At 57.7% G+C, this 27345-nt stretch overlaps 1 protein-coding gene across 13 annotated transcripts in view; it reads left to right on the top strand.

The window, feature by feature from the left end:
* The first annotated feature begins 905 nt into the window (after positions 1–905).
* MEF2D (myocyte enhancer factor 2D) overlaps positions 906–27345 on the top strand; it is an 80438-nt gene continuing 53998 nt past the window's right edge. For 9 of the 13 annotated variants that reach the window (XM_075040929.1, XM_075040927.1, XM_075040924.1 and 6 more), the window contains exons 1-2: positions 908–1092; positions 27029–27098. The gene's annotated coding sequence lies outside the window, so the exon portion shown is untranslated. Of the gene's footprint in view, positions 1093–1491; positions 1558–27028; positions 27099–27345 lie in introns of those variants that run through there. The other 4 variants (XM_075040930.1, XM_075040926.1, XM_075040925.1 and 1 more) reach the window with 3 other exon arrangements.

Below are 27345 nucleotides of genomic sequence, written 5' to 3'. Positions count from 1 at the left end.
GCACCAGGCAAGGCGGTGAGACGGGGATGGCACCAGGTCCCCAATCCCCTAAAAATCAGAATCCACAGCCCCAAACAGTCCCGGCGCAGAGCGAGTGCCGCAGTGGGAGTCATTGTTCAACAGGTTGGATTTCTTGAGGGTAACCACAGAGCAATTTATCCAGGTTGAAGCTACTGGAGGAGCTGGAGGAGAGGGAACGTAATGCCCCAGCTTGGAGCCGGGCCTGGGCGTCGCGGCCCTGCAGCCAAGGAGCGCGGGAAGCCCTTTGCCATGGCCGGTCGGTGCTGGTGGCGTGTGCTCGGCCGCCTGTTCCTGGCACAGGGGACTCGGTGCTGCGGGGAACGGTTGGGGCAGGGCCGGCTTCGTGCCGACGTCCCGCAGGACACGAGAGGCGAGGGCAGCCCCACGGGGCGGCTTGTATGGGGGCAAGGCGGGCTGCGTCGTACCCACGAGGGGTCTGTGCCAGCGCCCGACACTTAACCGGGACCTTTTGCTGCCTCCGAGCACCGGATCCAGCAGCTCTACCGCAGAACCGGCCATTTCACCAGGGCGAGGGGTGACTAACGTGCCCCAGCGTGGCTGCTGGGGACACTCAGCCCGGGGTTCAGGGCCGGGACACCGACGCTCGCACCCCACCGACCCCACTCCCCTGAGCCTCGCGTGTCCCCCGCCCGGGACCCGGGGGCAAACCCCACCTCCCCCCCCCTTACCACCCGCGGGGGGTGGGCCGCAGGCGGAGCGGGGGGGCCCCAATCTCCCCATCCTGCTGCCGCAGGGAAGCCCCGACACGAGTGGGGCCAGACCCCGCGGGAGGGCGCGAGGGGGGTCGCGGCTCCCCCCTTCCTCCGGCGCCGGCTGTCCCCCTTGCTCCCCCCCCCGGCCCCGGCTCCCCCCTTCCCCCGGCCCCCGGCTCTGCCCCCGGCCCCGCTCCGCTTCCTCCCCGCCGCCGCGGCCATTGGCTGCCCGCGCCGCCGCCCGCGCCCTGCGCCGCGCCGCGTCCTGACGCTGGGCTGGGCCGGCCCCGGCGATGGTCGCTCCCCGCCGGCTCCGCCGCAGCCCCGGGAGGCGGCTGGGCTCCGCGCCCCGCTAGAGGTGGGTCCCCGTCCTTCTCTCGGGCTTTTATTCTTTTTTTTTTTAGACGTTGGGGTTTTGGTTCTTTTTAAAAAAAAAAAAAAAATTTTTTTAACGTCTTTGCGATTCTGGCGTTACTTCCCCCGCCCCGGGCCGCGCCACCCGCCTTTGGGAGGGTGAGGAGCTCCGTCTGTGTGTGTTTTGGGGGGGGCCCTCTGGTACCCCCCCCCACCCGCCCTCCTTCGCTGCTGCGCGGTGCCGCCCCGAGGCGGCGGGGATGGGCGGCGGAGCGCGGCCGGAGCGCGCAGCCGGCGGGGGCGGAGAGCACATCCTTCCCCCCCGCCACCCCCCCACCCCCCCCCCGCCGCCGCCGCCGCCGCCGCCGCTTCAAAACAAACCGTCACCAAAATGGTGCAGAGGTGAAGGAGGGAGAGGGAGGAAGGGGAAGAAGTGTCGCCTCGGCCTGGGTGCTGCGGGGGGGGACAGGTGAGAGGGGTGCCGTGGGGAGGGGGACGCGGGTGGGATGTGGGTGCAGGGTGCGATGTAAGGGGATGGGTCCCTCTGCTCGGTGGGTGCTGCTGATGGGGTGGGGGCAGGCACTGGGGTTGGGGGGGGGAGGTGTGTGTGCGCTCAGCCCCACTGTGGGTTTGCAGCCCCGTGGGACCCCCGTGGTGACAGTCCCCTCCGCAACACCGCAGCCGCCCCAGAGCAGGACCTGGAGCGGCCTTGCGGGAGCGAGGAAGAAGTGGGGCCCAGAAGCTTTCAGGGGGTGCCCTCCCCGGTGGGGCATGGGGTGATGATAAGGGTGCTGGGGTGGGGGGAACTGGCGGTGGAGGGGGCCACCAGCGGGGCTCAGGGTGCTGGGGGGGGGGGCTGTGGTTTGATTGGCAAGAGCAGCTTTTTGGAGAGCCGGTGGTAAATCGGGTCCTGGAGCTTCAATGACTTGGCCGGGTGCCGGCACCGGAGCTGACAGCTGTGATTGTTTGTTCCTCCGGGGCCGGTGGCGGTGGCAGTGGGAGCACAGCACCACGGCTGCCATTTGACAGCGACCGGAACGAGGTGCCGTGGGGGGGGGGGAAAGCCCCCGGTACCGTCGCCGTGGCCTCCCCGGGACGTTGAGCGTTTCCTTGCCTTGGCGGTACAAGGCAGTGAGGGGCTGCACGATGCCGGGCGAGGGATGCGGTGGACAGGGTGTCCCGGCATCTGGGTGCTGTTTAGCATCTGTAATGCTTGTTTGCCAGCGGCTTATCTCCTTCCTAATAGCTTGCCCCCTTGACTTTGTTGTTGGCTTTTATTTTTTAATTTATTTTCATTTTCTGCATGCCACCACCCCTGCACACAAGAGCAGCACACACCCAGTGAGACACATGCCTGTGCACACACACACGGCTCTTCCCTCCACGCTCCAGGATCCCCATGACACCCCATGGCTCTGCATGGCCACGACCTGGGGCGTTGTGTCCCCCTCTACCGCTGTCCTCCCCAGCTGTCAGGAGCTGCCACACGTTTTTGGCCGGTGACCTCCCCCCCCCTAAACTGCAGGCAGGGGTCTGGGCAGGGAGGCAGATGCTGGTAAGTGGAGCACAGCTGGTGCAAATTCCCCCAGTGCCTCTGCTTGCCCGCCCCCGCCAGGGAAGGCCTGATCCTGCCCCTCCAAAGCCTCTTCTCCTGCAGTACGTGGCCCCACGTGTATTTTCAGGCTGGTGTTGCTCTGCCAAGGTGGGTGCTTTTAAACCGCTGTCCCAGGACAGCCAGCCCGAAACCTCGCTGCTGAAGGGGATGGGGCTGTGCCAGACTCAGTGTGACAGGGATGCTGCAGCAGCTGCATCCCCTCATCCAGATGAGGGGCTGTGGATTTTGGGTGTAGGTAAGGTTTATTCTGGGTATTTTCTTGCTTTGCCTGGGCCGATGCGGTGCTGGTGACCATGGCCTGGGGAGCACTGGGGCTGTTCACGTCCCTTGGGAGCTCAAAGTGAGCTGCCTGCCCTCCCTTGGGATTGCTGCCTGTGGGCTCTTGAAGGTCACGGACCTCTGGGTGGGCCTCATGGCTTCTCCTTTCCTCTCCCCCCCCCGCTTGCCCTTCAGCCCCTGCAGTTGTCGTGGCTTTGCCAGGCTGAGGCATCCGCACTTGTGCTGGGCTGGGAGCAGGTGGCTGATGTGGTGGGGGCCGCTGCTCGGGTTTCGCCGGTGCTGCCAGCACGGTGGAAAAGCGCTGTCGCCTCCACCACGGCAGGGATTTGATGTGCTCGTGTTGAAGGGGCATTAGCTCCCGCGTCTGGTGGCTTGGCTCTTCCATTCCTGCCCCAGCTCCCCCGCTCCCTGGCACAATCTGGCGTGGGGGCTCCTCGTGCCGGGCGCTTTCATCCCTGCGCGTGCTCGGTCCTGCTGGGGGGTTCCAGGAACCTTGGGAAGTGCCGGCTTTGTCAGTGGGTGACCTTGGGCATGTCCCTTTGCTTCCCCGTGCTTCGGAGTTGCTCTTGGGAGGGGAGGTGGTGTTTAATGTGTTTAATCCCCCCCTCCTCCTTGCTGGTGTGGGGCTCTTGGCTCCGCTTGGGAAGTGCAACCGCGGAGCTGGAAAGGGCTGTTGCTATTTTATCCTGTCCCCGAGCGGGCAGGGTGGAGGCACGGACGGTGCCGGAGTCGCCTGGGGTGGATTTTTCCCAGGCTGCCAAGTGAAACAAGTGGGGTCTGATTCTCATTTAATGCTGCAGCCCTTTACTGCGACTCTGGCAACGTAAAGGAGCCTAAATATGGTCATAAACCACATCCACTTCGAGGTCCCTCCGTGCTGCCAGGGCAGCCTAACGGCGGCTTTGTGCGAAGGAGAACAAAGCCGAAAGGGTCGGACGAAAAGTATGGGAGCAGGACCCAGCTGCCACGGTGCTGGTGCGTGCCGGGAGCCGCCGCTGGCAGCTGCCTGGCAGGGAGGTGTCAACGCTGGTGCAGGCCCCGGCTCGCAGAGGAAGGATGAAAGCAAGGGTGGGTGGGGGATGTCGCCCGGCTCATCCCGAAGGACCAGGAGGGCTTTGACCAGAAAGGGAGGGCTCGGTGACAGGGTCCGCCACTGTGACCCTGGGCAAGTCATTTAAACCTAAAAAAGCATCAGCGGCGAGGGGCAGGAATTGCTTTACCCTCTTTTTGCCAAGCCGGAGCACTTCTCGGGGTCAGGTCGGCATCGCTCGGAGCATGCCGGGAGGGACCCGCCACGGGATGCTGCGTGGCGTGTCCCCCCGCCGCGATGGATCGCGGGGCCGCGGCCGTTTTGTGGTGGCTTGTTTGGGAACAGAGGGGGAAGAGGGAGAGGGATGCGTGTCGTTGGCATCGCCCCCGCTTTGCTGGACTGCTGCCGCCCTGCCGGGTGCCCCCGGCAGCCCAGTGCCGATGGAGATGCCGTGCAAAGCCGCGGCGGTGCGAGCCGGCCCTGGCCAGCCAGTGCCCAAGGCTTGGGAAGTGAGCAAACAGCAATCCCGTTAAATCCCGTTAATACCCGGGAGCGCACACAGGGGTGGCCCAAGCAGGGCCGTGGTGAACTGATGGGGGCTGCCGTGTAGATGCCGTGCCGGACTTCCCCATCTGCAACCAGAGCTAAAAATATCCCCTCTGCCTCGCCCCGTAGCCATCCCATCTGTTTGGAGGGTGAGCTCTTCGGGCCAGGGACTCTTTCTTATTTTTATAGCTATTTTGGCAGTTCCTAGAGGCTGAGCCATTTGGAGTTCAGAGGTGACTCTATTGCAAATGACAGTCCTGCCCCCGGGAAGGTACGGCTCTGCCGCTGAGCCAGACGCGGTGAGCAAAAAGCAAGTGAGTCAGAGCAGGGGCAGGGAGGAGGAGGATGAGGAGGAGGAGGGCTGGTGAGGGAGGGGAGGCGCGGAAACGCGCGTCCGTGCCAGGTGCTGGGTGCCGCGGGGTGGGAGCCGGGTGCCCCCCGCCGCGCTCACCCTCTCTGTGACCGTGGGACTATGGGATGCATCAGCCCTTCGCCTCCCCGAGACGGTATTTATTGCTTTACCATCCAATGCGCCTCTCAGGGTTTTGGTTTTCTTTTTATTTTTCCTTTCCTTTTTTCCTCTAATTAGAGAAGCTTTCAATAAAAAGCTGAAATTTGTTAATCATTTTGTTTGATCAGAGCTTAGGCAGTGCCGGAAGACCTCTAGGTTTTTCCCTCTGCCTTGTTTGAGCAGCAGTTTGCTTTTCCTTTCAAGATGGATCTAGCCGTCTGCCTGCCAGCAGCTCTACCTCCACAGATCTGTCGCTTTTCATCTCGCACTCCAGTTTGGTTTGCTTGTGGGTTTTCTTTTAATTTTTCCTTTTCCTTCACTCCTGGTGTCTCCCTGCTGTAGCTCCCCACGGCTTGAAAAACGGACAAGAGCTTGCATCCTTTAAAAAATTAAAAAAAAAAAAAAAGGTGCCCATGTGGAGCGAGGACTTGTTAAATACATGGGAAATCAATTCGGAGCGATTTATTTTGGGGAGGGGTGGGCCGTACGTTTGCTTTCTCTTAAATGTTGGCTAAAACGATGGGGGGAGCGGGGCCTCTGAGCTGCACGGGGAGAGTTTTTTGGGGAAGCTTGGCCTGTTTTGGTTCATGCCAAGGCTGGGGGGATGCAGCAGCTGCTCCCCAATTCCCTGGCCGCTCTCTCCTGAGCTATAGGTGAGCCTCTTCCCCTATATAAAAGCGGGGTGGTAGGTATGGATGAGACGAGGTGCACGTGATGGTGTTGGGGCTCCTCGCTGCCAGGGTCTGAGGGGTCTGGTTGCGGTGAGACGCCCCGGCTGCGGTTGAGCACTGGAATGCCAGAGCAGCTGCCGGGGCCCATTTTCGATGTTGGGTGCTACGCCGGTACCCAATGGGGCTTTTAACAGCTTTGCGCCGCTCCAGTCCCCGAATCGGTGGGAGCGGTGCCGGGGTGGGCGCCTTGGTGCGTGCGGTGAGGACGAGCTGGTAGGGCAGGGTGATGTCCATGCCGGGATGTGTCAGGCTCCGGCCACCACCCAGGAGCCACCGCGGTGTCCCATCCCGAAGCAGCCAGACCGGACTGCGCCGGGGCCGCACGTTTCACTCCGTGCCGAGCAGGACACGTATTATTTCACAACGTGCAATTAGCCGTTGGTTTTCCTGGAGCTGGCGCACAGCCGTGCCCGGTGGCTGCGCGTGGAGCGGCTCAGCAGCACCCGTGTCCCCGACCCTCCTTGCTTTAATTGAACAGCGCTAATTGAAATCCAGAAGGCGGGAGCCGAGTCCTTGCCGTCCATGCTGACATTGCCCCGATGCCCAGGGTCCTGCCGGCTCGAACATCTCAAGGTCAAAGCCGTGCCGCGGTGTCTTCGGGCGGCTGCTGGGCATGAGCCGGCGCGGGGTTGAAGCGCTCCCACCTCCTGCCTTGAGTCAGTGTTGGTTTGGGGTTGGAAAGGTGGTAATTAAATGACCTATTTCTGGGCAGGGAGGAAGAGGAGGAGGAATCGTTTCTCTTTCCAGAACTTCAAACAGCTTCCAGCAAGTGTCCGGCGCAAACCCAAAACTGCTTGGAGGAGGAGGTGCCTCCAATTGCCCCCCAGCCGGGATGCTCGGGGCGCGGGTGGGGGGACTGGGTGCTGTGGGGAAGGGTGACCTCCTGCTGCAGCACTGCTGCCGCATCGGCCTTTTTTTGGAAGGAGGCAGGGCAAAGCCATGGCTCCAGATTATTTTTTTTTCAATTTTTCTTTTTTTTTTTTTCCCCAGCCCCCCCCAAAATATATGGTAAAGAGTTTTGCCCACAGGGCCAGGTCCCTGATGCAAACCTGCTCTGGGGCTGCAAAGGTGTCACCTCTTGTAGGCTCATCTGGGAAAGCAGCAAAGGGATTCCTCCTCCTCCTGCAATAGGGGGGGGGGTTGTTTGCATCGCCTGCAAGGCCAGATCCTGCACCCCATGTCAGGGTGCTGGGGGCTGTTGGCAGGGTGTTACCTGCCCAGGAGGATGCAGGGTAGAAGGTGTTATTGATGAATATAAGCAGTGGTTATAAATAGCCCTGCTTGAAAGTTTTCATCTTCCTTTTTAAATGAAAGTGCCTTTTGGAACAATGTGACTTTTCTCCATCCTTTTGGAAAGCATCTTTTTTTTTTTTTTTCTTATTTTGAAGATGAAACTTTTTTTTTAATAAAAAGGAGAATTTTTCCTTTCCAATTATTGGAAGACTTCAGGGAAAAATTGCTAGGTGCCGCAGAAACAAATACCCAGGAACACATCCCATGTCATGCAGGTGGGGAAAATATGTGGGGTCAGATTGGTTTGGTTTGGTTTTCCTCAAAAAAGAAATTGAGAATGGAAAATGTTCATGGCATCAATGAGAGTTTTCTATCAAAGTAGTCAAAATTTTGGGGGCTGAAAAAACAGGGTTTGCTTAAAACCTGCTGCATCAAGCTTAAAAAAAAAAGTTAAATAAATTAAATAAATTGGATGAAGGACTTCTGTTTAGTAAAAAACTGGCAACGTTTCTGGGTTTCTGTCTGGAATTTTTCAGTTGTAAAACCTGAAATCCTCCACCACCCCAAGCAGTAACCTTGAGACACAGTGCCGTAGCAGGAGTTTCCACTGACAGGGAAGAAAAAAAATTAAAAAAAAACAAAACAAAACGTGGATGAGTTATTTTGACTGGCCGGACTTTTTTTTTTTTTTTTTTCCACGAGTGCAGTCACTGAGACGGTCCCGTCCTGCAGCCCCAGGCTGCGGTGGTCTGTGCTGAGAGCATCTTCTCCTGGGAGCAGGAGGTAAAACAGGGTGATCGGGAGCTGCGGCAGGGAGTGGCGTGTGTGCTGCTGGTCCGTGGTGGCATCCATGGGAGAGGACCTTCTGCAAAGCTTGGGGCTGCAAAGAAATGAGTGGGTTTTTTACCAATTTTGAGGCGATACGGAGGCAGAGAGGGGCCGTGTGTTTGCATAACCATAGGTGGGGTCTGAGCTGTCATGCGTTGTCTAAATATTGTGATAAATGTCCCTGCGGAGCTGGTACCTGCAGCCTTCCCTCCAGCGTGCGAGCGAGCTTTCAGCTTTGGGAGGAAGAACCCATCTTGTCCGAGCGCAAGCGGTTGGGGACAGTGGCTGTCCCTGAGGTGTGGTGTCCTGTGGACCCAGAGCATCCCTGGGCTTCCTGTCACCTTGTCCAGGAGGGGACCCTGATGCCGCTCGGCTGGACGAGGGGGTGGCAGGTTGTAGTGGCTGAAAAATCTGCAGCTTGTTAAAAACCCTGGTGTTGCCGGAGCCAGCCGGCACCGTCTCCCTGCCAGGCAATGCAGGGGGAATTTTGCCCTTTAAAATTCTGCCGAAGGGAGCTTTGACTGTGGCTCTGCCGTCGGGTGCAGAGCCCAGCACGCGGTGCTCAGACCGTTTGAGAACTTGCTGGAAAAACCTTGGGGGAAAGCAAAGTGTTTGCGTGCGGCACTGAGCATCTCCTCCGGTGCTCACACCGCTGGGGAGGTCGTGGCGGAGGCAAGGAGGTGCCTCCAGACGCCTTTATCCCAGGGGATAAACCATGTTCTCCCTGGAGACATGTGTCTGCCCTTAAGAAAACCCTGCGATAGCAGCAAATTTATTTCGCTAACTGGGAACCGGGGTGGAAGAGTTGGGTGAAGGCAGGGCTTGCTTGGCCATGGGCTTGGGGCGGTTTTCAGCCTGGTATTCCGGTGAGGAACAGCGCTTGGGATCGCGCAGACGTGCGCGTGCTGGGCTCTCCTTCGAGTGCATGGGCCAGCATGGGGGGGTCCCGGGAAGGGCTCAGGGCTGTGGGGTTGGGGTGCAGCTCTCCAGCCTCTTCTTTTGGGTGATGCTTTCCCAGAGAGCTCAACGCGCTGCTGGACATCTTGCTTTCCATGGCTCGTGAGGACTTGACGCCCCATCTCCTGGGTTTTAAGTACGGGGATCAATCACCGATCCATCCCCAACCTCCCCTGACTCGGCACGGCCGTCCTTCCCACACATCGGCACCGAGCCGCCGGGAAAACTAGCACCTCTCAACTCGCTTGTTCAAAAATATCCCCGGCCCCGCGCGGATGCCGTTGCCAAGATGGGGAGCGGAGCCGGTGCTACCTCTTTGCAGAAATCTGTTGCCTTGCTCGGTAAGTGGGGAGGTTGGGAGCCGTGTAGCGCCGAGCCCCATTGCTTTCTAAAATAGAAGCAGAACAAATGGTTGGAGCAGGATGCTGGTGGTGAAGGCAGCCAAGCCTCTTCCCGCGGCAGCTGGTGGCTGGTATGCCGCTTCTTGCTCCCTCCATCAATCCTCTCCCCAGAGCTGGCGTTTTATTGCAGGGGGAGAGGCGAGCATCTGTCTTTTGGGTCGGCATTTGGGCACACTGGTGCTTTTTGGGGTTAGGCGTGATCCCCCTTGTGTTTTGGTACGGTTGAGTTTTAATCGAGCCGTGGGGGTGGCGGGGCAAAAGGGATTTCGGTGGCGGCGCGGTGCCACGGCAGTGTGCGCCCATGCGAGATAAGGAGGAGACAGGGAGTTGGGTGGTGCCGGTTCACGAAGGGACTTTGTCCCAAAACAATGACGTAGGTGCCGGATTAAAGCCTCGGGCACGGCGCGGCAGCGGGTGGCAACCTGGCGTGTCGGATGGGTGAGCGCGGAGTCGCCGTATCTTCCACCCACTCCTGCAGGAGGGTGAGGGTCCTGGCGGGGTGAGGTCCTGGGTGCTCCCGACATCCCCACATGTTGTGGGAGCTGCCTTCAGGCCAACCTCTCCCTCCTCCAAAGGAGCGCGGTTGGGGAAAAGGCTCACGGTGCCCGCCTGAGCCGCAGCGCCTCGCTGCGCCCTGCCCAGGGTCAGGTTCCTTGCCGTCCCGCTCTCCTGCAGACGCTGCTCCCCAGGAGGGGACAAAGTCGCGTGTCCTCGCTCCTGCCAGCCGCTGGCACCCGGGAGAGGAAACGGTGAGACGGGCTCTGGTTGCAAATCAAGAGAGTTTGGAAAAAACCTGTTAATTGCCCTTCGATCTTTGAGGTTTAAGGCCAGACGGGAGCATGTGCTTTAGCGAGCAGAATTTCACGCCTGCCTTTGAGCCGAAGAGGGCTGCTCCAGCTGGACGAGATGCAAGTGGGAAGGTTGGGAAGAGGCTTCCCGTAAGGGAAGATGTTCTTGCCTTGTCCTTTCCAGCGGAGATGACTAGCCACCGCGAGCTCAGCATCCGCTCGGGTGACCTTCAGTGCTTTCTGCTTGGTGAGGGAGGAAGGCTGCTTTGCATGCCTTCTCCCCGCATTGCTACATATGTACGCGATGCTACACATGTACGAGCAAACGGGGTCTTTTTGTTATGCAAATGCAGCTTTGTTTTTAGCTTCTCAAAGATAAATACCTTTGAGGCTAAATATGGAGCTCAGGGCACTGCGAAAAGCAACCTTGATGGCTCAAGGGCTGACAGGTTGGATGCTAAAGCTGGCGCTTTGGGGTTTGGGTCCCCTTTGGGGACTGAAACAAAATGCTCTGAATTTTTTTTTTCCCCCCCCGAGGTTATACAAGCTTTTTTTTTTTTGCACCGAGGAGCCTTGTGAGCCCTGGCGTGGGGTCCCGTGGCTGGTGTGCAGCACCCACTGCCCCGCACCTGGATTTCCCATTTTTGCAATGATGTGCTGTGATTTTTTTTAAATTTTTTTTTTCCAAGCTTTTATGGGCTCAGGAGACCCTTTTGTCCCAACATCACACAGCCCTCCGAGGATCCCCACTTCAAGCTGCCTTTCTGCGTTGTGTCCAGGTGCTGTGGCTCCGGCATAGGACCAACGGTGATTTCCACGCACCCTCCCAATGCTGGCCACCCAGGTTTTGCCGTTGGGGTCTTTCTCACACCTTGCAGAGAGAGAAGCCGAGGGGTGCAGGTTGCATGTGGCTGGAGCAGTGCTGGATGCCGTCCCAGGTGCTGTGCACCGGACCGGAGCACCCATTTCTCACCTCCCCGCTTGCAGCCGCGTGCTGGAAGGGCACGTGGGCGAGCGTGGCATGGGGCGAGGCGTCCTCCGGGGCTTTCTGGCTTCCTTTGGGACCCCGTGAACCCGCTCGCAGCCCATCTCCCTCGTGGTGGGGGTCACAGACCATTGGGCTGCGTTTAGGCAGAGGTGTTTGTGTACGGTCTTATTTTTATTTGTGCGTCTTTCGGAAATTTCTCGTCGCGACGGGCGCTGGTTGCATGCTTGGCAATGGGGCGGGAAGGGGCACGGGGCGGGGGGGTGGAAATGTGGCTAAAACTGGTTTATTTTCTGCTCGTGCAATTTTCCTGTTCCTCTGCTGCAGCAGAGCTTGAGGCTCCTGGGATTTGGGGGGGCTGATGCTCTCGGGGCTCCGGCTTGGGTTCTGGTTCATCCCTCCTGTGGGGTCACAGGTCACCTTCCAGCTTGAAAACTCGGGCTCTTAGGGGCCAAACCGTGATAGCGTGACGCTAAGAGCACCCGGAGGTATCTCATGGCCTTGCAAAAACCACGGAGGAGTGGTGGGTTTTTCTCCCACTGGGAGCTGGGCAGGAGCTCAGAGAGTTCTGCATCCTGTCAGTGATGGGATGCCACTGGACTCTGATGTGGGCAGAGGAAGGTGGAAAGGAAAGGTGATGGAAAAATAAAGGTGAAAAAGGGCTGGGCAGCTCTTTTGGAGCTGCTTCATTGCAAAGTTGGTTGGTTTTGCCCCTGGTCAGGTGCTGAGCTGTGGTGGGCAGAGCTCAGGCCGCCCCAAAATAGGGTGATCCTGCTCATGGCTGCCTCAGGTAATGCAAGGGCTGCCTGGGAGTTTTGGACTTGTCGCTTTGTCCTGGCAGAGTGGCAGTTTGCATCCTCCAAAACCCTGCAGGTTCTGGAGCATCCATGGCGGGGAAGCTGCTGCCCAAATGATGCCTAAAAGCGGGTACCCTGGCTCCGGGGGCAGGAGCTGACCCCCATCCCCTGCATCTCTTCTGCTGCAGGTCAGCTCTGCTCCTCCAGCGTCTGCTAATGAAGCCAAGGTGCCGCCTTGGTTGTTTCTTTCTTTTTTTAATTCTTTTTCCCTAAATACATTACCAGCGCAGCTCGTCCATATTTCAACCACCTTCTCCCTCCTGTTCTCGCGCTGAAGTCTATAATGCTGAAATTATAGCATCACCCTCATCACCATGGCAACACGCAGGGATGTATTTAAAAAAAAAAAAAAAAAAAAGGACCAGAAGCCCTCCAAGGATTATGACTTCAGTGAGGGATCAGGCTGGAGGGGAATCTGGGTCACGGCTGGAGCAGGCTTTTCTTCCAGCCTGTCTTCGGTAATTCCCCTTACTGCGATCGGGGGAACGCATCAGGGCAGGGTAGAGCTGCCATTAGCACCCATGGGTGCTCCCTGAGGTGGGTCTATCTGCCCTGGGAGGTGCTGGGGTCCCTGTATAGGAGATTGCTCGGCACCCGCGTGCACCCCAGGAAAGAGCATCCTCTGTGAGCTCAGTATTCCCACCAGGCTTTTTAATCAAAAAAAATCCAGGCTTTTTAACCAAAAGTCTTTTCTATAACAAAGCGCGCAGTGCCTGCAGGAATGTCAGAGCCACGCTCCCCCCCCCCAGTTTGTACATTGCAAGTTTTCTCTCTCATCCCCCAAAATAAATAGGACTCTTTTTTTTTTCTAATTTTTTTTTTCTCCTCTTCTTCTTCTATTTTTTTTTTCCCTCCCTTTTTCCACACCCCCAGAGCCGCTGTTGCTGGTGGCAGGGAGCCCAGACTCCATAGGAACTCAGAAATGCTGCAGATCCAAGCCCCGGCTGCCCTCTTGGTTTCGCAATCCTTTAGAGGGGGGAGAGAGAAGGAATAAAATGGGAGGAGATTTTTTTTTATTTTTCTTTATTAGAGATTTATAGACTTTCCCACCAGTAGGGACAAGGAGCCGGAGCTGAGCGGCCAATTTTCTACAGTAAGTTTCCAACACTGCTCCTCTCCGGCCTCTGTGAAACCCTCTGCGGCCTCGCCTACGGTGGGTTGGGTTGGTTTAATTTTTGGAAAACCATTGGCGATGCTGGCGGGAGGGCGGCGGGGCGAGGGCTGCCGGCGCGGGGGGTGACGGTGCTGCTTGGTGTGCCAACACCTCCCATGGCAGCGACGGTGGGTTAGGTGATGCGAACAGCCAGGAAAAATCAGCTCAGGTGGTTTTTCCTGAGCTGTTAAAGCCTTCTTTCCTCCCTGTTTATCGGTCGTGTGCCAACCCTTTGGCTTGGGCTTCCCGGCGATGCTGCAACCATCACTTGTGTCTGTGGACCCTCCGGCTTGCTGGGCTCAGCACCGGGGCACCTTTGCTGACATCATCCCCCTCTGCCATTCGGTCTCTTGGGGTTTGTGGTCCATTTATTTTTAGGTAATTGCAGTGTACGGGCTCTGAAGTCGCTGGTTGGTAAGATGCAGCCGGATAAGGGAGGTTTTTGTTCGTGAGTGTATTTTAAGCAGCTGGTTTTTTACAGACAAGAGCCACTGGCGAGCTCCTCGTGCCGGTGTGGAGGGATCTGGCCGACGCCGTGGCTGACTCCCACTCCCACAGATGCCACCTTACCTGCACCCGGTGCTGTGCATGGGGCAGGACGCAAAGGTTCTGCTCCCGGGCCCCGCTCCGCACCCTCATGCAGGATCCAGCCCTTTGCCAGTGCTCCCGCTGGGGGGAAAAAATCCTCCCTCCTAGAACTGTGCCTGGATGAGATCTGAGTCCTGGCAGCTCTGGTCCAAACGTCCAGTGATTAATGGGATTAAATTGGTGCCCCTAGTGAGGTCTTTTTATTTTGCATCTGGTTTTCTCAAGACTTTTTAAGCAGGGGGGGGCCGGGGCTGCATCGTGCTGAGATCTGATTAGATAAGGGAGAGCTGCCTGTGAACAAAATTCCTACCGGATAATTATTTATACCTCCATGTGCGTCACTAGTAAACATCTGGATCCGCTCCAAACATCTTCATTTGATTTGTTTTGTAGTTTCTTGACAGGGATGTTTGTCAGATCCCCTCCCCACCTCCCTTTCGTCATGTGGCTTTGGACAACTCGGCTGAAATTAGGGGTCAGCTTCGAACGGTTGCCCCGCTGCCCGTGGGACGAGCCCGTCCCTGCCTGCTCAGCGCCAGCCTTGCTTGCCCGTTCACCCCCAGGCGTTACCGGTCTTGGGGCCGGTTTAGCAAATTCCCAGCTCCTGGATTCCCGCGATGGGGTAAGAGTCACATTGCCCTTTCTTGGGAGGAGAAAGTTTCTGGTGTTTGTGGTTGCAGGAAAAATACGAGTGGCCAAAAAAACCCAAAAAGCAATCCCAGATGTGCTGCTTTCTATTTTAAAACATCATCGTTTGATTTGGGGGTGAACCAGACTCCCGACCTTTTGGAGCACATGGAGCTGGCAGTCACGCTGAGCTCTTCGAGACCAGGGCTGACTTCTTGCTCTGTTTGTGTAGAGCCAAGAAATTAATATTAATAACTTTCCCTGAATGAGAGTTGAGTACCTGCTTCCTCGGGGCTCCTTGGAAGGCTCCGGCTTGGGCGGATAACATCAACAGTCATCATGAACGGGACCGAGAGTATCACTCCCCACACCGCGCGCAGCTGGGATGCAGATGGGAAGGGACTGGTGTAGGAGGGGAGAGATGAAGGAAGCCTCTGGCTCGCTTTTAAAGTGCCTTGGGCAGGGCTTTCAGGCGCCACGACCAATTTTTTTTTTTTGTGTTCCTCTATCCTTTTGGAGTCCCAGCCCCTTCTTTGCACAAGCGCAATGGAAAAACCATCCCGAGTCACCGGAGCCGGCAACGGGTGCTGGCTCCTTCCACGTTGGCAGGGGCTGAAATCCGGGTCTCACCTCTGCCGGGCTCTCAAAACAAAAAAAAAAAAAAAAGTTTCAGTGCTGCACCCTGCCTTAATCTCTTTAAACTGTATTTCACTAATCCTTCATTAGGATCTCATTGTGAGCTTGTTATCCCGTTAGGGCTTAGAGCTGCGCGTGGTGGCATCGCCTGCAGAGCCAGGGCAGGAAGGAATTGTGTCGTCCCCGCCGGCGCCACGTGCTCCGCCAGGATGTGCCGGCAGCGCTGGGTGCCCGGGTGAGATGGGTTGTGCTCTGGGGGGACGGATGCCTGCTGCTCTGTCCTGCTCCCGCCGGTTTTGGCTGCTCGGAGAGGAGTGGGTGACAGCAGAGGTGGGTGCTGGGCGCCTGCGGTCCCGGTGTCTTTGGTGTGGACCACAGGGACATCATTTCCCCTTCATCGCTGGACGTGCCCATCTGGGGTGTCAGTGTTGGGGAGGTGTAATGTGAAATAGAGCTGGTTTTTGTCTGCGCTGGGGCTAGGTCCTCCTTAGGAGCGTTTCTGAATGTCCCCACTGTGCCAAGGGTGAGGTTTTAGCCGGGTTATCTGTCGAGCTCGTGGGAGGTGACCCTGAACCAGGAGGAGGGCGAGCTCGGTGTGCGCTTAACCCCCTTCCCGCTGCCGCAGGAGCCTTAAAAAGGGCATCGGTTGGACCCGACGTGCCACAGGCGGATTCCTTCCCTTAGCGAGCGGTCGCTTTCCCGCTGGGAGGCTGGAGCTGGTGCCCTGCTGCTCCGTGCTGCCGGCTCCTCCAGCCTGTCCTCGCACAGCCACGCTCCCTTTTGCAGCACCCAGCTTTTGCATCCTTCCCCCGTATGCAGGGACCTTCTTGGGGCGACTGGGTGATGGGTGCTGCAGAGCTGTTGCCAGGGGGTCAGGAGACATGCAAGTCCTGTTTTTGGAAGCTGCTTTGGAGGAGGAGAGCGGCCTCTCATGAGTCTGAAGCCGGAGAGGTGGAAAGTCTTTCTCTCTGGATAATTGAGCAGGGCTGAGCACGCTTGCCTTGCAGGCTGCGATCTGCAAGATATCAGGAGATGGTCTGCAGAATGATTGCAAAAAGCAAAACAAAAACCGCACACCCACACATTCCCACATGCGCAGGCAAACAAGGAAGCGAGCATACAGGGGGATAAGCGAGCAGCCGGAGTTGAGACTCGATTTTATTTGGTGGAAAATGAAAACCATTGCAGCAAGTGAGAGGGTTCCTGGCTGTTTTTTTCCCTCCTCAAAAAAAAAATTAGGTGGGATTTTTATCTTCCCTGGTTTTTGCTTTGGGTAGAAATGTGGCTCTAAAGAGGAGCTTGGTGGCTAAAAAATTGCTGCCTGTTTTAGTGCTTTTCTGTCCAACCTCCTCCTTGCTGGAAGGTCTCGCAGACACGTATGTTAACATGTCCTCGTCCACTTGTACATGCCAGATACAGTGGGGTCAGGAGAGGGGAGGTGACTCCTCTGACATTGCCCAGCAAACAAAATTGAACCAGGCTCTAAAATTGCATGTGGCTTGCTCAAGAGCATTTGGTGGTGTTTAAAGTTTAATACACATTTATTTGCCTTCAGCCATCTCTGCAGGTCGTGGTTTTTCGCAGCTGCCAGGGCATGAGGGCACAGTGAGGGGCTCGTGGCATCACTTGGCTATAGTAGATGTGGTCTCTGCAGGGAACCCTAAACACTCAGATTCCCAACGTAGGACTGAGCGACTTTGTTCTAGCTCCATTTATTTCTGCAGCCAGTGTGGGGCTCGTGCTGATGCTCAGCCTGTGCTGGAGCAGTGGCAGGTCCTGCCCCCCCCATGGGGCTTCCCTTCTGCACCAGAGCACGTAGGAATCAGGGAGCGTCGTGAGCTGTGATTTGTGCTGGCTTTTATCCTTCCAGAAAAGGGGAATCGTGATGTCCAGGAGCTCCAGGTCCCGGGGCTTTGCTCTCCTTGCCTTGGGTTTTGTAGCCCTGTGGGGTGCTCCCACCGTGGGCTCAGCTGGGGTCGTGGCGTCCCACTCCCTGCTGCTGGGAAGGTAGAGCTTTTCCAAATGCCTCTTTCCCCTCTTCCTGTGCCTATAATTAGCCCTGGCTCCCTGGCTCCCTGCCACCATATACTGTACGATCCTGGAAAGAGGTCATGGCTTTGCTGAAATTCTTGGGAACAGAGCTGCCTTTGCAGCTGGGAAAGCGGTGCAATTTCCAAGCAGATAAGAAATAGGGCAAATGCAACTCTTTTCCCCTGCTGTAATTTATGGGCTCTGGTCATGGCATCTCATGGCCTCCTCCCGCTCCGGCTCTCCTCTTGCCTGGGGGAACGGATGAGTCCGTCCGGATTGGCAAAGAGGGTCAAACCAGCTTCTGCCTCCAGTGTGCTGCCAATCGCTGTCCCGGCAGCGGGGGGCGAGGAGAGCCCCTTCTTCTCCTGGGCTACCGGGTCTTGTTTTCCACTTCTGCTGCGTCCTGCCCAAGGTCTTGCCCCAGGCTGGAGAAGGAAAAAAACCCAACCCGTTCCTGGGTGTTTGTGGTCCTTTCCACTTCTAAAACTTCCCATTTTTATGAATTTCCTGGTTGCGGGGCTCCCTTTGCAGCAGGAAAAGCATCATCTCGATGATCTTAAAGGTCTTTTCCAACCTAAATGATTGATTCTATGGTCTCCAGCCAGGTGAGGAATAGGACCCCGCTCTTCTCCCAAGAAAGGGGAAATGGGAGCAGAGGGGTCTGTTGGGGCTGGGGAGGGTTTTCCTCCCTCTGAACCCTCCTGTGCAAATTGTTGAAAAACTCAAAGTGAAAAAAGTATTTTTAAAATAGAAAACTCCCTTCTTCATAAAAGAGAGACAGAAGTACAGCAAAATCCCCTGTTAAAAAGTTTCCCAAAGCTTTGCTGTTGTTTCTCTACCTCTGTACACTAATGCTGAGCAAAAATCAGGATAAATACGACCAAAAAGGACAGGAATGGAGAGCAAGGGCTCAAGTTGCCGTCGCGGCTGGGACTCCGCACATGCTGTATCCCCCCGGCAGCATCCTGCCGATGAGCCGACTTTCCCTTTCCAATGGAGAGATTAGCTAAAAAAAATACGAGATTAAAAAGCAAAACACTTTCAATTTGTTTTAATTGGCTCCTAGGCCAGAGAGCTTCTTCTCTTCCCTCCCTTTTAAGTCTGTGATTTTCACTTTAAATTACAGGACTGCGGGGCTGAGGTTTTAAGGGGAAAAAGCACTGAGGATGCTGAGGTACATGATGCTGCTGCCAGGTTCCCTTTTGCAGCACCAAGAGCTTTTCCAGTGATAGCAAGCCTTGATAAATCCCTGTTTTTGCATTTGCTGATGGCGGCTTCTTCATACTGGGGATTGCATTTGGAATTCAGGATTTTTCTGAGGATCATTGGGGTGGACCCATCAGAGGGAGGTGCCGGGAGGTGATGCTTGCACCAGCCATGGAGGTTTCATTGCGCTGCGAGGGACCGAGTCATTTGGGGAGTGGCAGGGCAGTTTCCTACGGACTCGTGCCACTCAGTTGACTGGTTAACCAAATTACACAGAGATCTTCTTTTTTTCTCTGTAGGTGCCTATAAAATCCCCCTTCTGCTTTCCCCTCACAGCAGTGTACGTGGGGGGCGGTGTAGGAGTTGCTGACGATGGCACCGAATGTGCAAGCGTTTCTCCACACCTCGCCGGAGAGAAATACTTTAATCTTTTTTAAAAAAAAAAAAAAAGAAAAAAAAAAGGATCTGAAGTTTGGAGAGTAGGCGCCCTCCCGACAGAGATTTGCCAAGGATGCAAGGGTTTTTGGGCTTGAACCTGTAGATTTGGGTAACCCCAAGGCTGATTTTATTCTCCGGCTCAGGGTCTTCCCTTTGCTGGGTTTTTGGAGGCTGCCGGGTGGCAGAGGCTCGCTCCATCGGGATGCTCCTCCCGCTTTTCCAGATGCAACCCTGGCTTTGCAGCTGGTGCGGAGTCATGCTTGGCCGCTGGATCACCACTTTGCCTTTTGTCCCAAAGAGTTTGCATGAGGGTTTGGGGTTTGCACGAGGAGTTGGGATTTGCATGAGGGCTTGGGCACAAATCCCCTTTTTGATTTTGGGGACAAGCAACCCTGGCTCCTGCTGAGGTTGCGGCTGCGCTGGCTGGTTTTCCAACCCCTTGCAGGGGTTTTATCTGGAAGCGATGGTGGGTGCTGGTGTCGGTGGCTGTCACCGGCAGGCTGGGTGCTGGGGGAGTGAGGTGAGGAGGAGCTGTTGAAAGGTGCGGGGTGCCTGGAAGGCGGCAGCAGCCCTGGCCGTGGCTGGCTTAGCTCAGGAGACACAGGAGGGTCTGTAGCACAACCCAGAATTAAATGCAAGTCTTCCAGGCGTTCTGTGTTTGACCACAAAGCCATCTCTCCTCTGCACAAGGAGGGCCTTTTTCTTTCTTGTTTGCAAGTTGCTCTTATAAGCAGGTTTAAAAAAAGCTCTTGGCTTCCAGCAAGGGTCACGGAGCTGGGCTGGGATTTTCTGGCATGGTGGCGGTCCCCATTCCCCGGGGTGGGGGACAGCAGCGAGGGGCATGTGGAGGTTTGCCTGGTCGCCCCTTCCTAGTGAGTGCCCACCTCCTCCATCTGCATTTGCAATCCTGTTTGCACGGGATTTTGGGGGCTGGCTGGCAGCCCCTCTACCCTTCCCCAGCCCACCCCAGGAAAGCCCTGTGCCACCCCAACGTGTCACTTAATCGCAGCTGGGAGGTGACTTAGGACCTGCCACTGTTTGTCAGAGCAGGGAGACGGATGGGCTAGAGGTTTTGGACTTGGGCAAAGGTGTTTGTTTGGTTTCCATGGGGAGAGGATGGGCTGAGCCGCCACTGACAGCCCGAGCTGCCCTGGGAGGCTGCGGCAATGCAAGACGTCCCCGGGGCCGGCGGCTGCTGACTCAGGCGACAGCAGAGCAGGCGGTGAGGGGCTTGGGCTTTGCTCTTAATTACTATGATTTTCTCCCATCCTCCCTCCCGCCCAGCTCCGGCGCATGCTGGCATGCAGCCCCGGCTCACCACACCTCACCCGCTGGCCCTGGAGTTTGGACCTGCCTCGCAGAGCGCGGGCTGAGGCTGTGCCGGCCAGCTGGCCTCGACGCCGGTGGGCACGGGGGCACCCAGACCTGCCGGCTTCCCGGGCTTGGGGAGGGGGCAAGTGCTGTATCAACCTGGGCGAACTCCCTTGGGGACCTGCCAAGGCGGGGTCGTTCCCGAATAGGGGGGCGATGGGAGCTGACACCCGCTCAGCGGGACCCCGTGTGCTTCGCCTGTGCCGGGCACGTGCACTGCAACTCCTGGCGCCGTCCGTGAGCTTTTTGCACGGGTCCACGTCGTCGCTGTAAACATGCGAGCTCTGCCTGGCACGGCACCCGGCGGTGGCCAGGCTGGCATGGATGCATGCCCAAGCGTGCCAATGCACGCACAGATGTGTGCCCCGGCGTGCTGGGATGGGGTTGCAGATGGGGTCCCTTCCAACATCACCCGCCTGGTCCTTGCACCCGCCACCCCTGCCATGGCACACCCCCGGAGCTGCTGCCCTCCGGAGACATTGGCAGGCACCAATATGTGTTGAAGAACCAGCCTCAGTGTTGATTTTTCCTCCAGCTCCGCTCTTGTCATCCACGGGCAGTTGCATTAGTCAGTGGCCATGGAGCGTCAGTGATAAATTGCCAGTCTATGTCGGGTGTGCGTGCCGGTGGGATTTGGATCCCCCTCGTGCCTCGCGTGGGGTTTTACATGGATGTGAAGCTGCTGCAAAGCAGTGGCAGAGGATCTGTCCCCACTGTGCCACAGAAAGGAGAGCGTGGCTTGAAAGACGAGTCAGAATCGGATCTGTGATGTTTGGGGAGAGCCAGCAGCAGACAGAAGGGGTTGGTGGGGAATTCAAGAGGGCTTAAGGGGAGTCAGGGGGCAAAATGGCTGATGGTACCTCCTCTGCTTTACCTCTGCCTTGGAAATGCCGGCAGGAGCTGGAATTGCAAATCCGGAGTAGCTGTCACTGCTGCTGTAAAGCCTCCTGCAGCCCTGGAGCAGCACCGGGCCCTTCCATGTGGTGCCCCGGAGGGTACTGGGGGCCGTGAGCAGGGTGGGGGCACCCACAGCCCCCCCATCACCTCCGGGCTCACACACCTGCCCAGTGCCCAGCACAGCACCTGCAGAGCTGCTGCTGTCTCTATCTGGGAAGGTGCAGATGCCTGCGGCCAGGTTAGCTGGTGCCATCGGGCCCCAGTGCCGGTGCCAGCAGGTGGCAATGTGACCTGAAGCATTGCCTCCGTCACCGGGGCGAGGGCAAGAGCTGGGTGCTTGGGCTACGGGACACCCACATCTTGGCATCCCTGGGCTCTCGTGGGAGACCCTGTGATGTCCTCAGGTGTTCTGGGGTTGTTCTGGACTCAGGATCCTCCTGGTGCTGGTGGGTGAGCAGGAGGAGACAAGGAGGGAGATGAGGGGCTTGCTCAGGGGAAGGTAATTGGGATTTGGGCAGGGGGATGTTTGTGTTTCCAGCTCTGCTGTTTGCTTCCCTTCCCCGTGCCTCAGTTTCCCTGCTCTGGGAGGAGCAGGCGCTGCTGCGAGGCAGTAGGACCACCCTGTGCGGGCAGTCGTGGTCCTGCTGATCCACACTCAGCTGATGTGCCGGGACGTCCTGTGGCAGTGTCAGCCCCTGGACGGGCTCTCGGAGTGGGGACATGCAAACCGGAGCCTGCCGAGAGGTGTAGGCACCCGCATGCCGAGAGGTATTTCTGCTCCCGCCAGATGTGCTGGGTGCAAGGAGACGGGTGGCCCAGCTGTGCAGAGAGGGCAGAAGCAGGGTGGGTGCCGTGAGCCAGAGGAGACCCCTGCGTCCATCCCTCATCCCATGCTTCTCCCGGACCCCCCACACCATTGTCACCAGCGTGGCACGGTGCGTGGCTTTGCTCCGAAACCCATGCCAGTCCCCAGCTCTCCTGCATCTCCCGGCCACCCCCGCCCGCCTGCGTCCAAACAGCTGGAGGTTTCAGTTCTGCATCTCCGCTGCCCAAGGGGGAACTCAGCCGGCGAGAGCGAAACTCGGTGGCTGCAACGGTCACACACGCGCACCGCCCCCCCCCCGGCACCCACTCTGTGTCCCCCAAGTACTGGCAGGGCCGGCGGCCGCTGTCGCAACACCCGCGGCAGCGGCTATGCCACGCACTCGGTTGCCATGACCTTTCCTGGAGCACGGCTCGGTGGGGATGGAGAGCGGCCATCCGGCACCCATCCCAGGGCTGGATTTGGGCAGGGGGCCTGTGCTGGGACCCTTTGTGGGGGCAAAGCTTCCGCAAGGTGACCTGGAGGAGCGGAGAAGTGAACCCCCCCGGTGCAATTCCCACCCTGCCTCGAGCTGGGGGCACCTTCAACCCATCCCTGTGCAGGTGTTGGAGGAGCACCGGTGGCGGCTGCACCTTCTGCACGGCGTGGACACGTCCTCGGCACAGTTGGCTTGTGCCATCGCTCTTGTGCCATCGCTCATCCCTGCACAGCTGAGCATCTTGTGCTGCTGGAGGTGGATTTCTCCTTTCCGGCTTCCACCCGCTTTCCTTCCGTCTCCCTTTCTGCAGCCCCTGTTGCTGTGCTGGCGGTGTGACTCGGGTGCAGGATCCGGCACGATGGGCAGTTGGGAGCCACAGTTTCTCGCTGTGTTTAACCACCAGCCTGTCCTGCCCGGCACTCCTGCCTGGAGTGGGATCTCTCCTAGTTTGTCCCTTCCCACCTCTTGGTGGCAAGCCAGAGGAAACCCAAATGTAAAAGACTCATCAGGCCTAATTAAGCCCTGGGGATATTCCCAGTGGCTGGTGCAAACTGGAGGCCAGGCCATGGCTGAGATGCTTTAGTTTCATGGGCTGGAGAAATGGAGAAAGTCCTTTTTTTTTGGCTAATGCTGGGGCTGATCCTTGCTGTTGCCAGGACCTCCCCAAGACCGGCGCAGCACAGCCCCAGCAACTGGGGTCTGGGGTCACCCCGGTTTGGGTTGGGGGCCCACAAGCGCCTGGCAGAGGAGTGGCGAGCCAGTTCGGGAGCCCGGTGGGGGGAAGTTCAGGTTTGGTATCCAAATGTTTGTGGCCCTGAGCCCGTTGCTAGAGGAAACATGAAAAAAGGGGAAGGAGAGATTGCGGTCGGCTGCTCTTCCCCTCCACAATCTGCGCCTCCCTCTTGGCCTCTTCGGCTCTGCTTTGGCCCGGAGGAGCCTCAGAGCGGACAATTTCTCCCCGTCCATCTCCCTTTCTCCCCTCAGACTTTCCCCCTGTGTGCCCGTGGAAGTGGCCCTGCGGGATAATGCTGGGGATGCCAGCACCCCGAGCCGAGCCAGCCGCAGCGAGGTTTTCCTTCGCCAAGGTAGAAAGGCAAGCTCATGCTGGTGGCTTAATTGACTGATGATTGACCTAATAACAGGGCTGGGAGCTTATTTGAGTGATTTAGCATCTTCCAGCCTTCTGCGCGTGGTGAGGATGGGTTTTGCCTGAGACCCTTCCTCCGCTGACTCAAGGGGATTATTTATTTGGGGGTATTACATGTATATATGATGTAGTCAGGGGTGTATATATATATATATATATGGGGGTGTATGAATTTGGGGATATATATATATGAGGGTATATATATTTGGGGGTGTATATCTATATATGGGGAGATATATATATATACACATATATATATGCAAAGGCTGGCTGTGGCACAGGGGCTGCCAAGCATCACCTGAGCAGATATCGAGGGTAGTCCCCGGGAGCCATCCCTGCACATCCTCCAGGATCCTTCCAGGCAGGTTGGAGCAGCTCCACAGCCACCCGCTGCCTTTGCATGGCAGGTTGCACCAGCCTGACTACATCAGTTAAAATGGGGGGTCTCAGGAGGTCCTCCCCACCTCAGGGAGGTTTTCCTGCTGCTCTCAGGGCAGATTCCACCCTGAGGCATTTGGTTTGTCACTGGGCAAAACCAAAGCTTTGGTTTTCAAACAGGAACAATTTTATCGTCTGCTCAGCATTTTTGTCTGAAAGCTGGACGAAAAGATTGTCTTCTCTTTCCCCCTTTTCCTCCCCTTCTTTTTTTCCATTAGAAAGGGGAATTCACTTGCCTTTGCTGCCTCCATCGCTCCCCTACATGATTTATTTTTTCTTTTTCCCCCAGCTTGTAAAATAAGAGAGCATTTTGAAAAGACGATACTTCCACCCTCTCCTGGGCAGCGTTTCTCTCTTTAAAACAAAAAGACTTCAAACGCAGGTGGTGCTGTGGGGATCAGACCTGGGGACTGAGCAGGGTCCCTTGGGGCTGCCGCGCCGTGGGTCGGATAGTGACCTTTCGAAATACCCCAGAATCCAGAGTTCCCGGGAGCAGTGCCAGGACGCTCGCTCGCTGGCAGCACTGGTGGGTGGGGGCTTTGCTTCTTTGCACTGTCTTGAAATGCTGCAAAATGGGGACTGGGGGTTCACTGGGGTTTACTGGTGCTGGATGTACCAGCGGGTCTGAAGGGCAGCGGCTTTGGCAGCTTGGCTGGGGCATGAAGCAACGTGGGAGCCGTGGGGCTGGAGAGGATCGTGCCCTTGAGCTCACGTTTGTGTGCACTGTGGTTTCTGGACCTTCTCCCTGTGTTCATCCCCGTCTCGGGGGCTGATCCAGAGCCGGGCGATGCTGAGGCGTGGCCCTGAGCCGGGGTCTGACCAGGCCCTTGCAGGGAAGTGTGTGGGCTCCGTCAGAGCCGCCTGGCAGGCTAAATACCCTGAGACCGATCCTGGCTCACCCAGGGTTTCCTACCTCGCCACAGTGAGGGGGGAGCCGGTCTGCTGGAGCGGGTCGGCAAAGGCATTGCCATTAGTCGTCACGATCTGGGGACCGCAACATGGCTGAGGGCTGCATGGATTTGGATGTTGTCTGACAGTCATCGCCACAACAGGCCGGTTGGCTCTCGTGGCCGGGGATGTAGGCTTACTGCCAATAATCAGCCATGGGTATTTTTGCTGTTGGGGCTAGGGTCTGCGTAAGTGGCGCCTGGCATGGCCGTACGGGCCGTCCCGTGACGGCCACGTGTGGACCAGCACCGTGGACACACGGCTCTGGGTTCAGGTGGGCTGCGAGTGGGGACCCTGCAGCCCGTGGGGATGCTCCTGGCTTGTCTACCGGCATCCCCCACCAAGGGGGGACAACTCCATGTACAGACATAGCAGGTCTCGCTTGGCTGCATGTTCCCCCTTGTATCCCAGTGGGATGGTGGAGCTGGCTCCGAGCTCGCCAGGGCCAGCGGGGGTTTGGCTGCCTGGAGCGGAGCCAGCCCCGGGCGCAGAGCTGAGCCACGTGTTCGCACATCCTCCACCCAGCCCAACCCGTGGTCCCTGGTCCCCACGCCGAGGCTCTGCCACAGCCCTGCGAGGCGCTGCAATGCTGAGACCAGCAAGAGCCGCTCGTACGCCGAGCGGGGGGAGTTTCAGGAGCTCGTCGAGAGACCCTTTGCATTAAACAGCGGGGACGGCATCCACGGCACGGGTGCCAATCTCCTGCAGCCCCTTGGCGCGAGGGTGGTCCTGCTCACGTTAATGTCTCCACCCCTCGGAGCCAGCACCGACCCAGGTCCCTGCGGGTAACGCCTGGGTTTGCACTAATAACAGTCCGGTGGGTCCCGGTGCGGGGGAGTTTGTTTGCAGAGAAGCAGCCCCTGATCCCTGAGTTGGCAGCTGAGATAAGGCAGAAAGTGGAAGCGCAGGTAGCGCGGTCCCTCGTCCTGGCTGGGAGTGTGGCACTTGCAAGGTGACACTTCTGTGGGCGTCCTTGTCCCCACGTGGTCGATCATTCTGTAGGATGCTCTTTTTTATTAAGGGAAATAAAGGGGTGGTCCTGGGGGAGGGATCAATAGGTCAGTCTGGTCATTAATGGGTGCAAGTGGGGCAGTAGCTGAAGCCCCCCCATCCTTGTCCCTGCTGCTCTCCCATCGTGGAGGTGATGGAGCCAGCCTCGTCTGTCTGTCCCGATGCTGGGAAATCCTGTGGCTGGTCCATCCACAGGACCCCAGTCCACATGGTGTGAGGTTTGGTGCTTTTGGCAGGCTGGAAAGTTGCTTGTACCTGGCTGTTCTGGGGTGTCCCCTCCATGTGGCTCCTCGGGGGTGAAGGGTAGGCGCAGCCCAGGCCGCAGCCACGCGTTTCTCGCTCTGGCTTTGTTCAGGCTGAATTTTGTAATGTCAGGAAATGAGCTGGCCGTGGGAGGGGAGGCAGCCGGGGAGAGGAAGGCTGGTTTTGTGGTTGAAGCGGAGGATGAGGACGCCGGAAAGCGGAGCACAATTCCTCGCTCTGTTTCAGGCACTGGGGGTGAGGGTGCAGCTCAGCTTTGGGAGCAGGAGCTCGCGACGCGTTCAGAGAGCCGGGTGCTGGCCTTTGTGCCTCAGTTTCCCTTTTGTTCAGCGGGAGAAAGCGCCGTTCCTCTCGCTTGCGGGATTGTGCCGTGGGGGACGGGCTCTGCACAGGGGAGGCACTGTCCCACACTGGATGGTGACGGCCACCGGTAGATGAATGACCAGCACAAGGCTGGCTGAAACTGCTGCGCTTTACCTTGTGGATCGCCTCCCATCTTTGAGTGGCAAGTGAGATGAATTTAGCAGCCGTGTTTCTTTCTGGGCCACGACGTTTTGTTCTCATCGAGGACCGCTTTGGGCCAAGCGCACGGGCTGCGCTCCCTCTGAGAAAGCATCCGAGCACGCAGGTCGGTTCTTTTCCCTGCGGGGTACGCACGTGAGTCTTCACAGAGATCGCAAAGTTCACTTAAAACCTTGAACGATTTGCTGCCAGGCTGGCTCTCGTCCTTCGTTAATGATAATTTTTGGTTTATGGTTTGTTTCATTCCCGAGCTCTTTTTAGTTTCTTTTCCTCCTGGTCTCTTGCTCCTTTTTTCCACCCCTTCTTTTGCGGTCCCACAGGTTCCTGTACCCTATCCCCACCTCCGGGCACCAGGATGCTCTCCTAGCATCGGGGCTCCTGTTTCCTTGCAGGAGCCCGGCAAGGTCCTAGCAGCCATGCTTGGGGTCAGGGCAGCATGGGAGGGGACCCCTCCAGCTCCTGTCCCCTCAGCCAGGGCTGCTGTCACTGAGGCAGCCCTTCACTGTCCCCTCTTGACCAACCATGCTCCAATGGCAAATGTGTGGGGAGCCTGGTCCTTGCCTCTGTGCCCTCAGACTGATGGCTCCTTGCTTTTTCTTTGCAGTTTGATTGAGGAGCGGCGGCCGCAGCTCATCCTCTGGCAGGCGCAGAAGATGCAGGAGTCTGCGTAGCAGGTAGGGGAGGAAATCCCAACCTTCGGGCTCTCGCTGCCTTTCGCCTCGAGTTCGCTTGCCAGGGGCCGTGCATCTCCCCTGCTCTGGGCTGGGGGCGAGGAGGAGACCCCCATGGAGGTCATCCCGGCTGGATCCAGCTCAGGGGTTCAGACTCCGAAATTGGTGCAGGATCTGACCCTACCGCTCTGCTCCAGTGGCAGGAGGAGCAGTGGGTCCTGGTGCCGGCAGGGAGGCAGGGAGCACCCTG

This window comes from Buteo buteo, chromosome 11, assembly GCF_964188355.1.
Source record: "Buteo buteo chromosome 11, bButBut1.hap1.1, whole genome shotgun sequence".
NCBI lineage: Eukaryota > Metazoa > Chordata > Aves > Accipitriformes > Accipitridae > Buteo > Buteo buteo.
This window is presented reverse-complemented; position numbering and strand designations above follow the sequence as displayed.